Source organism: Corythoichthys intestinalis, chromosome 3, assembly GCF_030265065.1.
Source record: "Corythoichthys intestinalis isolate RoL2023-P3 chromosome 3, ASM3026506v1, whole genome shotgun sequence".
Lineage (NCBI taxonomy): Eukaryota > Metazoa > Chordata > Actinopteri > Syngnathiformes > Syngnathidae > Corythoichthys > Corythoichthys intestinalis.
Window position 1 is genome coordinate 7338675 of NC_080397.1, and position 14172 is coordinate 7352846.

Here is a 14172-nt window from a genome sequence, read left to right on the forward strand (position 1 = left end):
GCAACCGGCAACCCAAGAGGTCGTGAGCCTTATGGTAAAAAGAGAAGAACTCGGAAGAGAAGGACATCGACCCCAAACGTTCATAAGTGGATAGGATTCTCCCCGTGACGAATAATGGGACAGAGTCAATGTACTTTTTCATTTTGTTCCATTTTATTCAATAAAAATGTTTGAAAAAAAAATAAAACGGTTACAGACAATGACATTTTTTAAACTTTTCAAAAGAACAGGTCTGCTGACCTGCACACCCGCCGGTGTTACACGTTTGATAATGCTTGACAAAGGTAGATACTAAAGCGTCATTTTTAATCGTGTCGTTACTGTAACATGCTAACACATCATTATAAGAAAGTCCACAGCCTCGATGAATTAAGTAATACACGCAGTGTTGTCCACACGTCACCGACAGTTCATTCTGCAGTTGATAGTTGTGATAAAATATCAGGTGGGCGTGTTTTTCCAAGAAAGCCAAGATGGTTTGTGGGTAGTAATTGAAATCCGGTGGGTAACCATAGGCGTCAAAAAATGTAGCGACGCCGTTCCCCTCCACAGTCAACGCGAGCCAATGTTCACCGGGTTGGTTACGAGGATGTGTATTCACGATATAAAACGTTGTGGTGGAGGGGTTTAAATAACTTAACTCGTCCGATGCGTAAACGCCGCCAAAGAGCTTGCCTTGGATCCGTTTCATCAGAGTCTCTAACGTCCTACCGTCCATCTCCTCAGTAATAATCCACTAACACTTCACGTTTTGAATTTATCTCCAAAATAGAATCGTAGCATGCATAGACAATCAAGGGGGTGGTCTGGGGCAGCGCGACTCGGAATCTCATTTCCAGCCGCACACTACCGCTACTGACCGGTGATAGCGCCGCCGTGTCCTCGTTAGGTGCTAGATTAAATACGTATAGAGCGTAGCCTGCTGAGAAGTCATCACGGTCAATGCAGAGAGGTAGGTCTTTCAAATGTCTTCCTGTAGCTGTATACAAATTATAGAACTCGCGGACGGCGTTGTTGTCGTTAAACTGAGGTTGGAATGCCTTTGCGGGAATCTGCCGGCCTTCGAGACAAAGGGCTAAATATTCTAAATCAAAATGCTCGAAGTTGAAGGGGTTACCTTGTCTTCGTCCTACAAAATTATTGTGTGAGACTAATGTTAAAACTACATAGCGGGGTATCGGTCCAAGAAAAAGGTTATCTTGTTGACAGGTTCTGGAATTTTGTGGAATGGAATATGTTTTTATGTTAATTCGCGACAACGGGTACAAGGCGTTTTCTTTGTTGAGCGCCGCCGCGTGGCCGAGGGTCACAGCAGGGGACACAGTAACTCTCTTTACAAAAAGTGAGGCTCCTAATATTTTCAGTTTATGGTTGGAACCCTCGGGTGACATGAAACAAAAGTCGTCGTTTGCTTTAATGAGTTTGATACGTAGATCCACGCTATTTAGTAAAAGCCGTTCACAAAAGAATATGTCTGCGTGCAGAGGCCCTATGACATAAAATGGTCTCGAACCAACCACCCTTTGCGACCTCTTGACCAGTCCGGCATTGACGTCTGCACCTGTGAGCGCCGTTGATTCCATATGGCCGCTTGTGTCTTTGTAGAACATACCGGCTGTAAACTGGCTTTTCAGAGTTGATTCAGAAAAGTTTAATAAAGTTTCTATGATGGCTCTGTATGGATGCGTGGCACTTGATTGGGAAATAAGCCGGTCGCCTAGAGTAACGTCGACCTGGGAAAATATGGTGTTGACCACATAATTGATAAGGCCGACTCGCTCTTCCCCCGGTAGATCAGACCCATCCATGCGTGTCACTTTCAGCTGGAGCTGGAGCAAGGTGTCGGTCAGATCCAAATATTTCGACCCGTCGCCGGGGATGAAAAACTCAATAGGACCTCCATCGGTGAGAGCGGAAATAGGCAGCATTTCCACATATTGACTGTGATCTACAGAAAACTGTGTTAGCGGGGGGCTGAACAAGTCCAATTCCGCCATACTACATTCTTGAGAACGATGATGGATTAATGCCATTTTGTATCAGAGGTAGTTAGGAGAAAATATCCGCGGTGCTTCTACGACGCTTCCTTCTGGACACTGATCTCTTCCTAGATACACTTCGACGCTTTTTACGTGGCTTACGCTGCTTCGGACGTCCCCGCCCCCTTTTAAAAAGTCTTTGAGGCGTGCGTCTTGCGGGTCTGCGTGCTAGGACCATTAGACCGGAACCTTGTTGAGACTCGGGCTTTTTGTTTTGAAATCGTTCCATGACACGCCCCGCCACATCCGTCGCTATGTTTTTTGCAGCTGTCTGGAGATGAGGCTTTGCCATGCTGAAACCTCTCCTCAGTAGAGGGCTTACAAAGCGGAACAGCTTGGCGAAGATGGAGCCCAACCCCCGCCCATATTGTACAGGTGTACCGTGAAAACCTGGTAAGGACCCACCGGCTTGGCTCTCGTAGTACTCCACAAAACGGTAAAGATCGGGATGCGTCTCTAGCATTACCATCTTTAACGCCGAGGTCTGAAATGTAATGTGACGATCACTTTGCCGTACTTAAATTCCACAGGTTTGTTCTGATCGTTCTTGACCTCGATCGAGATGTCTTCAATATGCTTTCTGTTAAGCGGTGCGTAGTACACGGGGTTAAAACATTTAAACACTGTTTCTTTGTATTCCCCTGACACCGGAATTGTCCTCAGTAACGGGGCTAGCACATCACCGACCAGCTGGTGCTGAATAACGTTTGTGTAGACAAACATGTGATAAAACCCGGCTTTTATATCCGCGGCATAGGGCGCAGAACTCCAAGGGGGACCGCAGGAGTACCACTCCCCATCGTCGAGGCCTAAAATATGTGTCAGTGGCGGTTTAAATCGTATTTTGTAGCGTCCTGTACCTTTAAAAAAAAATCTCCCTATGAGTGAATCGTAAAAAACCTGTATATGGTTTTCGCATCTTTTCTGTAAAACAGCCTGTAAGGCCTTTCCAATTTTATCCGGTGTGTTATAATACCCTTCAGGAATCTGTAAGCTTGTGATAGAATATTCCCAAGGCGGCGTCGGACCGTGGTTAGAAGGTACATGATGCCCCGAGTATTTGATATCAAATGACGTGTGGTGTTCTGGTGTGTTTAACCAAGTGTGCGGGTAGGAGAACTCAGCCAATCCCACCTCCCAGTCCCCTTTAAGGTCGATATGTTGAGCCAAGTTTACTCTGAACTGCGAGATTGAATTGTCTGTAAAGACTTGTGAGCTGGCGTTGGAAGGCAGAGTCATGTAGAAGCCATCAGATAGACTCGGGTTCATGATGGCGAATGAATGTGACTGTATGTTCATTTGTTTTTATATATCTACGACATGGCTCGCTGGCAACCATGTATCAAACTTGCTTGGCCAACCTTTAAAACGGATAAGAAATTGCTCCTCTCCTCCCACTACGCGTTTTTTTAGGATTTTCTCCACACTGTACAAATAGTCTTTTGCCAACGTCACTTTCTGGAGTTCAGCTTCATAAAACGTCCCTTCTATCATTTCGCCGTCGTAATCCTCTAGTTTGTAAACGGGCTGCTTTCGACGCAAACATTCCTTCACGGTAAATATCTCATCTGTGAAAGTCTGTTCATATTTCTTATCAAATACACCTCTCAATTTTGATACCCTTACAATGTCGCCCACTTTAAATTTCATCGACCGTTTGCCTCGCGGACAGGCGGGGCCGCCGTACAAGTTGCGAAACACCTGCTGTGTGGTCTCGGCGTTAACCTCATTAGGTTTCATTTTGATACTGGAATGATAGCTATCGTTGTAACTCGCGACCAAGTCTTGTACAACGTTGACATAACGACGTGTGTTTTTAGCTGTGAAATATCTCCACATTCTAGTTTTTAAAGTTCTATTGAACCTCTCTACCACCGAGGCCTTCAGATCTGAGGCTGTTGCAAAATGCGTTATTTTATGTTTTGTCATCAATTTTTGGAAACTTTTGTTAAAAAATTCTTTCCCCGCGTCAGTTTGTAATTTCCTTGGTACACCGCTCTGCGATAGAACAGATTTAAAAGCCTTGACCACCTCAACAGCTGTCTTATTTTTCAAAACTCTTACATAAGCCTTTTTAGAAAACATATCAATGACAGTTAATAGATATTTAAAGTGATCATTAAACTCCGCCAAGTTTTGTAAATCGCAAAGGTCTGCTTGGAATTGGTTGAGCGGTGCGGGTACAAAAACTTTATTCCTGGGGAATTTAACTCTAGCTGGTTTATGCAACGTGTATGTATCCTCGCCTGCTAAAAAATCCCTGACTGTATCACGTTTAATTTTTTCCCCAGTCTCAGATTCCAAACCTTGGTGGAGTCTAGCCACGCCTCCGAGACTAGCGGGGTGTCCCGCATCATAGTACAACTCTTTCATACGCGTCTTCAGAGCCATGGTGGTGAATGAACCAGATGTGTGAGACTGTGTGTGTTTTTATACACGCTGGAAGAAGGACGCTGACAAGTTTTTTTTTTTTTTTTTTTTTTTTTTTTTTTTTAATTGGATACATGATGATATATGATGATAGGTTCATAATACATTTCAGGTAAATGTCATCACACAAATTGGTACATATCACATATGAATGGTTTTTGAGATCCTGGCTAAAATATGAGGATGTATTCTTTTCTTCATAATACTTTCAATAACGGTCAATTCAGCCTCTAGGTCTACAGGGTGGTTATTGTCCAGACAATATTTGACGCAATCGACAAATAAGGTAATAATTGTTATCGCCCCGCCTACTGAGGATACGAGCCCCCAAGTATCCATTATTCCATCACATATCTCAGATAGACACGTCTTAGTTATACATGTACTGGGGGTCGTGACTACACTCAAAAAAACCACATACTTGACAAAGCTATCCCAAGCCGTATTGAATAGCGTAGCTGAATAGGGTCTTGCCAGTCCCATCAAATACAATAATATCTCTGCTTGTTCATCTATATCGGAGTTGGGATTGTATCGAATGGCTCTGTCCAAAATGTCCTTCCAATCACGATCTGCGTAAAGGTCCTGTGTATCAACCCCCTTTGACACCTTCAAACACTGCTCCTCCTCTTCCTTAGACCTATCCTCTTCCAACGCCGAGCGTGAGTTGCGATTGCCCATCTTCTTCAAAGTCCAAAGTAGTTTTGATCCAAACTTTGTTTAATTTCAGGAGTGAATGAATCGTTGTTCACCGCTGACAGTGTGTTGAATATATAATCCGCTTGCTCGAGCTCAAGTAGAATGATCTCGGCGGCTGCTTCCACTTTTTTACTACTGACCTCACACCCGTGAAGTCTTAACATGAATTGAATACTCGTTATAAAATCAGGTGTATATAGTCGTTGGACCACAAATCGAAAATGATAGCCCAGGTGGTATTCTTCTGGTATATATAGACATGCGTGCTGCTTTTGACTAGGATGCCCCACCTGACATCCATAGCATTCATCTTTAATATATTTAGCTAACACTCTTTCCAGAAGGTAAAATACTGTTTTCTTAATACAATCGTACTCATCGAGTGCCAACCATCCCTCTCTAATCTCCCACGAAAGAAGTCCACTCCTTCGTTTTCTTGCAACCTTAAACAACTTTGATGGTGACGTTGGAGGTGTGCTAACCTTTGGGGATTCCTCAGGAGGGGAGGGGTTCACAGAAGGTTGTGGTGATGCAGGGGGTGTATCCTTTTCCATCGGAAAGATCGGCGATGATGGTGACGTGGGCGGGTGGGTCTCCTCAGATGGGAAAACCGGAGAAACAGGTCCACCCGTCAATGCGGCCGCCAGACCGGGACCCCTTTTCCCACGTCTCACATGACGTGTGGGTGGGGGGTGTTCTTTGGGCCAAAAGGAGGGGGAGCTGGGGGCAGTTACCGCCGCGGACGGTTTCTCACCAGTTCGCTCGGCGGTGTCGCTAACGGTGACCTCTGGACCGTTAAAAACCGATGGCACTGCAGATGATGTACCTTCCTCAGAGCCTAAGGGGGTCCATAAGGTCAGTACGCGTCTTGGGGTTGGTTTGCCCCCTCCCATCTTTAAATCTCTCCTCTCAAGACCTTCTGAATGGCTCTCAGTCAATGGTCCAGTGTGTGACTGCTTGAAATGCTGAAAAATCTCTGGTGACTGCCTGATATACTCGTCGCTGGGAGGCGTGTCCAAAAATTGTTGGAATGGGCAGGTCTGGAGGCGTAGCTTTTTCTAGAGGGCGGGGTTAAACATACGCCAGCGACTTTTTTGCACCTATAATGTTATACCATAGGCGGGAACTGTGGAAGAGGGCGGAGATTCGTGTCGCGTATTGAGCCATGGTCTCACTCCAGTCTGTCAGTGGCAGCGCTAGGATGCGGACGAATACTCCACACTCGCTGTTGAAGGATTCTAACTGGAAATCCAACTCTTCGCGATCAATACTCTCCCCGTCCTCTTTCTCCAATCCTGGCTGTAAAACGATCTTCACCCTGAAGAACCACCGGCCACTGTTGGAGCTCCTGGATAGCCACACAAAGCTTAAATCCTCCCAGGCTTCTGACAACTTCATACACTTCTCCACCATATCAGGTATGACATCATTTAATACTCCCCAATCATTTGAGTTCACTATGGCTGTTTCAGAAGACGTCATTTGGCCGTCCTCATCTTCCTCTTTAGAGTAAAAACACAACTCTCCCATAGCATAGTTGAATCTGAACCCCCACGAACCTGTGTCAGAAAATGCTTTTTCCACATCCAACTCCTCGCTGGGGGGTCGTTGTACACGTCGTAGGTACATCTGAGTTTTGCGTGGTGCTTCCCCGTTAGCGTTAACCCTACCGCGGCTGATGTTAACACATGTCTCGTTGATCATGGCTGGTCTTTCCTCGTTACTACTCGTTGAGAAAAAATAATGTCACAAACTTTTACAATCTTTTAGCCCCAACAAAAACTGCCTGAGCTAAGAAAACACTCAAAAAGCAGGAGAATGACACACCGCGCTCTGTTCAGGTAAGCTAGTCACAAAATGACTTGCATTGCTTCAAAACTAACCTCTTCGCGACACACCCACAATGATCATGTGTTCCGGTTGGGAAACTGCCCAGACATGTCTTGAAAACCCGTCCTACTCACCCCTGACCTAACCCACCCTAACCTTTCTTCTCCAAAACTTCAAAGCTACATTTTCACTTCAAACACTTCCAAACATTCCTAACATTCCCGATAACCCACCCGTAACCCCACCACACTTCCTCCGGAACCGCCCTAGGCTGGAAACACCCCCCAAACACCATAACAATACTAACCATTGTCTTCTTACGAAACTTCAAAGGAATATTTTCACTTCAAACACTTCCGGACATTCCACACATTCCGTAACACTTCCTCCGGAACTAACCTCGGGGCTAAATACCTCCATAACAATAACAGGGGCGGGGCTTAAAGATCATTATCCTTTGACAGGTGCATAAAGGGGCGGGGCTTAAGGGCAATAAATCATTCAAAAGGGGCTGGGCTTAGGGCCATAAATCTTATTTTGACATTTGCTGTATTTAATCTCTCTCTCTTGCATGAATATCTTTTTTCTTTTTTGAGGTAGATTTAATGAATAGTGCAGCAAAAACAAAGATGTTGATTATTTTGTATTATTTCTGTGTAACGTCACCGTGTAACAAACCTGGAACACGAATAACCCAACCGGAAACATAAACAGAAAATCGACTCCACTGATCACTTACACATATTATAATATACAGTGCTGCTCGAAAGTTTGTGAACCCCACAGCGATGGTCAGATTTTTTGTAAAAAAAACTAAAATAACCTTATTAAATGTTAAGTTATACCCAAATCCACAATACTGACATTCCAAATAATGGACTGAAACAAAAGAAATAGTTATATTGTCATTCTTTATTTAACAAAAGTGGTTGATTTAAGAAAAACTCAGATATCATGTGTGCAAAAGTATGTGAACCCCTTCAGTTAATAGGATATTGCGCCTCCTTTTGCAGAGATTACCTCAACCAAACGGTTTCTGTAGTGACTAATCAGCCTCTCACATCTACTTTGGGGGATTTTTGCCCATTCTTCCTTGCAGAACGCAGTCAGTTGAGAGAGGTTTGATGGGCGTCTGGCATGAACTGCTCGCTTCAGGTCCCGCCACAGCATTTCAATGGGATTTAGGTCAGGACTTTGACTGGGCCAGTCCAGAACACGAATCTTCTTCTTTTTCAGCCATTCCTTGGTTGTATTGCTGGAATGCTTTGGATCATTATCATGTTGCATGATCCACCTTCTGCCAAGCTTTAACTTCAAAACAGATGGCGTCAGGTTATGTTCTAGGATTTGACAATATTCCTCAGAATTCCAGGTCCTGAGGATGAAAAGCAAGCCCAGATCTTGACATTCCCACCTCCATGCTTCACTGTTGGGAGAAGGTTCTTTTGGTGGTATGCAGTGTTGACTTTTCGCCAGACATGGCGGTTTTGGTTGTGACCAAACAGTTCAATTTTGCACCTACATCAGTTGATGAAAACTCTTTTTAATTTAGTCTCGACAACACAACTGTTAAAAAAACAAAAAAAAAACTACTGAATTGATTGATTAGGAAATCAGGTTGAAATAATAGAAAATTCCAAAATGTTGAGGGGGTTCACAAACTTTTGAGCAGCACTGTAGTCGGGACACAAACACACACATTTTTTTTTTTTTTTTTTTTTTTTTTTTGGGATGGGGGGGCTCCAGGGGTCGGTGGGCCTGTGGAGGGGGGGCCTTGCCTACACAAAGCTTTCCTGTCTTCCCCTTACCGTCCTCTGGAAGTCTACCCTGGCTCGGTGGTCGTGGCAACAATTTAGAATTCAAAGAGATGAATAAGGCAATAATGGCTAATGATTTTCAAGCTGGACAGTCGCTATGACAATATTATTTTCTCTGTAGTCACACGGATGACTTATTACATGTTATGTTAAAACCGTAGGTTTCATACTTTTCTCTAACTTGTCTGCATATGTGGGCATTGATCTGCACACCTCGCAGTAAACCTTGTTTTTTTGTCGTAGCCAAGCCAATGGACCTATCACAAAACCACGCCCCAAATTGGAAAAAGTCGGACATCTAGCCATAGATGTGATAGGAATGCTATGTGGTTGTGGCTGAAAACATCATTTTTCTAACTTTAAAATTGCAAAAACCTGGTGGTTTAATGCTATGCGTGAGGTATCCTGGCATCTGGCGCACCAGTGGTGTTACCAGGATGCCAGCTGTGGGTGGGCATTAGTCTTACCTGGGGGGGGGAGGGACAAAAAAACCCAAAAAACAACCTACAATGTTCAAGTAGGTCGAAATCCAGCGTAGGGCTACTGCACCTTAAAACTTGCCTGGTATACCAGACTCACCGCTGTTCCAGCGATTGAGTCTGGCGACCGTCCGGCGGATCACATTCCGAGGGCGGAGCAAACCACAGCCAACAGACAGCGGAGTGGACCAGTCAGCGACGGGCATACATGAAATTGTTAAAGCGACAAGTAATTAGCGTGAGTGGAGAATGGAGAAGTTTATTCAACATGGCTAGCGTGAGCCATGTTGACTGTTGTCAATGACTTGTTTCGATGTGTTTTTGGTAATTTAAAACTACCGTGGATTGGAACATATTCTCGGCTCTCCCGTTCGCCATCTGTGTTGTTGTAGACACGACTTTCGGCGCACAAGCGTGACGTTACAAGTTAAGAACACGTCACGCAAATAAACAAATCTGATCGGACGATTGATTTTGTGCCTTGCTCGAGAGGCCGTTAATGGGCTGGGTCCCAGACTATTTCTCACAGTGTTTGAAAAATACAGGGAGAATAGTCTGGCTGTGCCAGGCTACCCTAAAACATGTTTCGTTTTCTCCTTGAGATAACTGTTGTTGTGATTTCGTCTAAACAAATAAAAGTTCATTTGATTTTTTGACTTTTTTGACTTAGAACACATCCATAACTGAACAGTATGGACATGCAGGTGACAATGTGTTTTTTAGGTAACACATCCATAACTGAACAGTATGGACATGCAGGTGACAATGTGTTTTTTTAGGTAACCTATTGTGGTTCCTCGGTTTCGTTATTATTATAGTTAGTCTTTGTTCCACCGATGCTTTGAGCCCTACTTTGACACCCTCAGAATGTTTCAAAACTCACCAAACTCAGCCTGGTGAACGCTGGTGAAAACTTTGATAAAATATTAAAAAAAAAAAAAAAAAATCAAAATATGCGTAAATGTGTGTAGTGCCCCCTAGGAACAAAACCAACATTTCATTTCAGTATATTAATTAATTAATTTATTTATTTTTAAGGTGAAAGAGGAGGTAAAAACGCAAAGGTTAAAACTTGGAACACATCAGTACTATATGAATGGGAAACCATACGCGGTGCCCAGACTGCCGTTAGTGTCAGAATGGATCCTTTTGGACCTTGGCTGCCAACTTGTTTTACTGGTTTTAACTGCGTGATTTTTAACTGTTTTTATGTGTGTTTTAGTGTTTGACTAGTATTTTTATATTGCATGGTTTTAGTGATGAGTTGTAATCAGTGTTGGGAATAACGCCATTATATAACGGCGTTATTTTTTCAGTAACGGGGTGATCTAACTAAGTATTTTTTATGCCGTTACAACGCCGTTACCATTACTGACTGTCAAAAGCGGTGAGTTACTTAGTCTGAATAAATTAAAGAAACTACCAGCCGTAGCGAGTCTACTCTGCTCTGTTTATTTGTCATCCAAGACTTGGGGTGGGTTCAGGTTTATGGCAATGAAAATAGTAAACACACATAGCCTACCTTTGCAAGAACGATGGAGTTGCCGTTTGATACGGTCATAATGTGCAGGTCCTGCACCCATCCGCAGCAAAACTGTTCGTAGCTTTGTAGCGATTTGTAATTTCGGAATCGCTGATGAGTTTAGTAACATACACCAAAGAATAAATACAGCAGAATGTCCATTTCACGTAATTGTGGAAGCCCGTCGACATCTTTACTCCATTTGTCTTCGGCTTGCTCGTAAGGGTCAACATTGTTCAGATCCTTAAGTTTGTTCACATATCTGTTCTTCGCCTTAGTAACGCGTTTATCTCTTTATCGAACTGGCATGTTAAAGTTTAATGTCCCGCGAGCCAGACCTGCTTCCAATATGACTGCGTTGTTGTCAGATCTCATGTGATCCCCCATTCTGTGACGTAAACGCTCGAGCCTAATAGCGCACGTACTTTTTATGATTCCAGGCTGTCCCTGCTCATTCATTCAAAGCTTTTGTCGACATCTGTGATAAGCAAATCTGTTTATTTTTGTTGCGCTTCAAGTGTAGGATAAATCTGTTGCTGGTGAGGTGTAATAAATATTACAAGGTTCTATAACACAAATACCTGTCTGTTCTTCTCTAATCAACTGACTCGAATATTGCTCAGAAAATTTCAAGTTCTATATAATACAACAACTTATTTTTAAAGTAACGGAAATACTTTCCCTAGTAACTAGTTACTTTTACTATAGAGTAATTCAGTTACTAACTCAATTACTTTTTGGAAGAAGTAGTGAGTAACTATAACCAGTGTTGGGCACGTGGCTTTAAAAAAGTAATTAGTTATAGTCATGGCAGAATTCTTTCACAAACAGAAGGCACTTCAAATGTCATATTTATAAAAACAGGAACACAAAAAAATACAACACTAAGAGTCTGTCAATGACAGATCCCTGAGATATTGTTGTGTACAAATACTCTTCTTGTTCTTCATGTGTTTAAGCGCAACTATATAAGAATCAAAGTCCAAAAGACGAAAATACGGCACAGACCTTGAAAATCTCACCATGTGCAAGTAAAATTTACCAAGCAAAAACAGCAAAAGCTCTGAAGTACGTGCACTATTAGGCTCTAGTGTTTACATCACAGAATGGGGGATCATGTGAGATTTGACAACAACACAGCCATATTCGAAGCAGGTCTGGCTCGCGGGACATTAAACTGTAACTTGCTAGTTTGATAAAGAGACAAACGCGTTACTAAGGCGAAGAACAGATATGTGATCAAACTTAAGGATCTGAACAATGTTGACCCTTACGAGCAAGCCGAAGACAAATGGAGTAAAGATGTCGACGGGCTTCCACAATTACGTGAAATGGACATCCTGCTGTATTTATTGTTTGGTGTATGTTAATAAACTCATTAGCGATTCCGATATTACAAATCGCTACAAAGCTACGGACAGTTTTGATGCGGATGGGTCCAGGACCTGCACATTATGACCATATCAAACGGCAACTCCATCGTTCTTGCCATGGTAGGCTATGTGTGTTTACTTTTTTCATTGCCATGAACCTGAGCGCACCCCAAGTCTTGGACAAATAAACAGAGCAGAGTAGACTCGCTACGGCTGGTAGTTTCTTCAATTTATTCAAAGTAAGTAACGCACCGCTTTTGACCGTCAGTAATGGTATCGGCGTTGTAACGGCGGAAAAAATAATTAGTTAGATTACCCCGTTACTGAAAAAATAACGCCGTTATGTAATGGCATTATTTATAATGGCGTTATAAACTAATTACTTTTTTAAAGTAACGTGCCCAACACTGGTTGTAATTGTTGACAGCTGAGGGTGATTATGGATTGAGGGACCCCCCGAGGGACCCCCCGAGGGACCCCCCCGATTTGATTCAGGTATGTTGTATGAGGGAGGCATGGAAAACAAGCCGGATAGGACCGGACTTTGGCACCCCTCTTATGAAGGATGTGTTTTCACAGATAAAAGCCTTTCCCTTATTAAATGATGTGCCCCTGAATGCCGCCTGATTTAAATCAGAGTGAATAAATGATACTGTTTTAACACACTACTAACAAATTTCCTGGAATGAGTGATATTCCTCCCTGGTGTTGTTTGTGTTAGAACTTGTGACACGATTTAAAGCCAATGACGACAAAAGGGCGAATGAATCTTTGTTGTTCATTGTTAAAAGTTGTCAAAGCGACAATGACACCTTTCTCCTTCTCAAGTCACTTTTTTTTTTGCTTTTCCAAAGAAATTTTGTGGAAGTGCTTCAGTATCATAGGGATAATTCCAGACGTGCTGCATTGTGACAGTGTCATAATACTGAACACGCAACAAATTGATCGCATGATTTGAGCTTAAACAAGACAAAACACATTAAAGGGTCATTTCCAAATACTAAGCTAAAAAAATCTTTCGCTGACTATTATAATGTTTAAAGTGATGCATCACTGCTCTATGTACGGTATTCTTTTTTTTTTCTTTGTTGGTGTGTGTGTGCTATGGACCCACTGTGAGATTCCGGAATAAAGATAATATATATATATCTCAAAATTTATTTATGGCATAGCTTTTCAAAACAACCACTTGTATTGAGGATGATAAATCATGACTCACAATGTAACATCAATGCATTTATTTTTTCGCATATCCCTAGTGGGTTATTTTGTTTTTCATGCAGTGCTTGCTGGAGCGAGCCACCATCTCATCTTAAACTGCATTTCGTCCTGGAAAGAAGATCACAAACTTAATGTTCATGATCAGCATAAGCACATTAAGATTAGATAGATGACACAGATTGAATTTCCCTAGACGAGAGTCGGGGCGCAATAGTGAAATTAATGACATTAATAGCGGTTGTATCTGATCCAGTGCAAATAAGCTATTGAAGTGAGCAATCTGACTCCAGGGAGGTGGCTTGATGCCCAGTTCAATTGAATGACATTTAACAATATTAGTTACAACAAGGTTAGGACCTGCAGCTGAAATGACCATCGTGAGAAGAATCTGTCAATGTCCAGTTGGAAGTTAGAAGAACAATTGTCTGCAGTAGTACGAACAACGCAGTGCCTTTACAGTAAATTATCATGTTTGCTGATAACTGCAGTGAGGAAACACCAGTTTTTTTGTATAAGTACATGAATGTGACTGTCCTTGACGGCAATAGATATCCAATCAATTTGAACTCAAGGTGCTCGCAGCCCCAATGGAAGTTTGTAACCCCACGATTCCATTGTAAGCTTGTGTTAGCACACTTAATCCCCTTTCAGACTTATATCCAGGGTTGAAAGTGGTTAGAATTTCTTGACGGAACTCTCTGACTCCATGTTTTTTTTTTTTTTTTTAATGGGGGGAGGGGGGGGGGGGGGTCAAACCTCCTA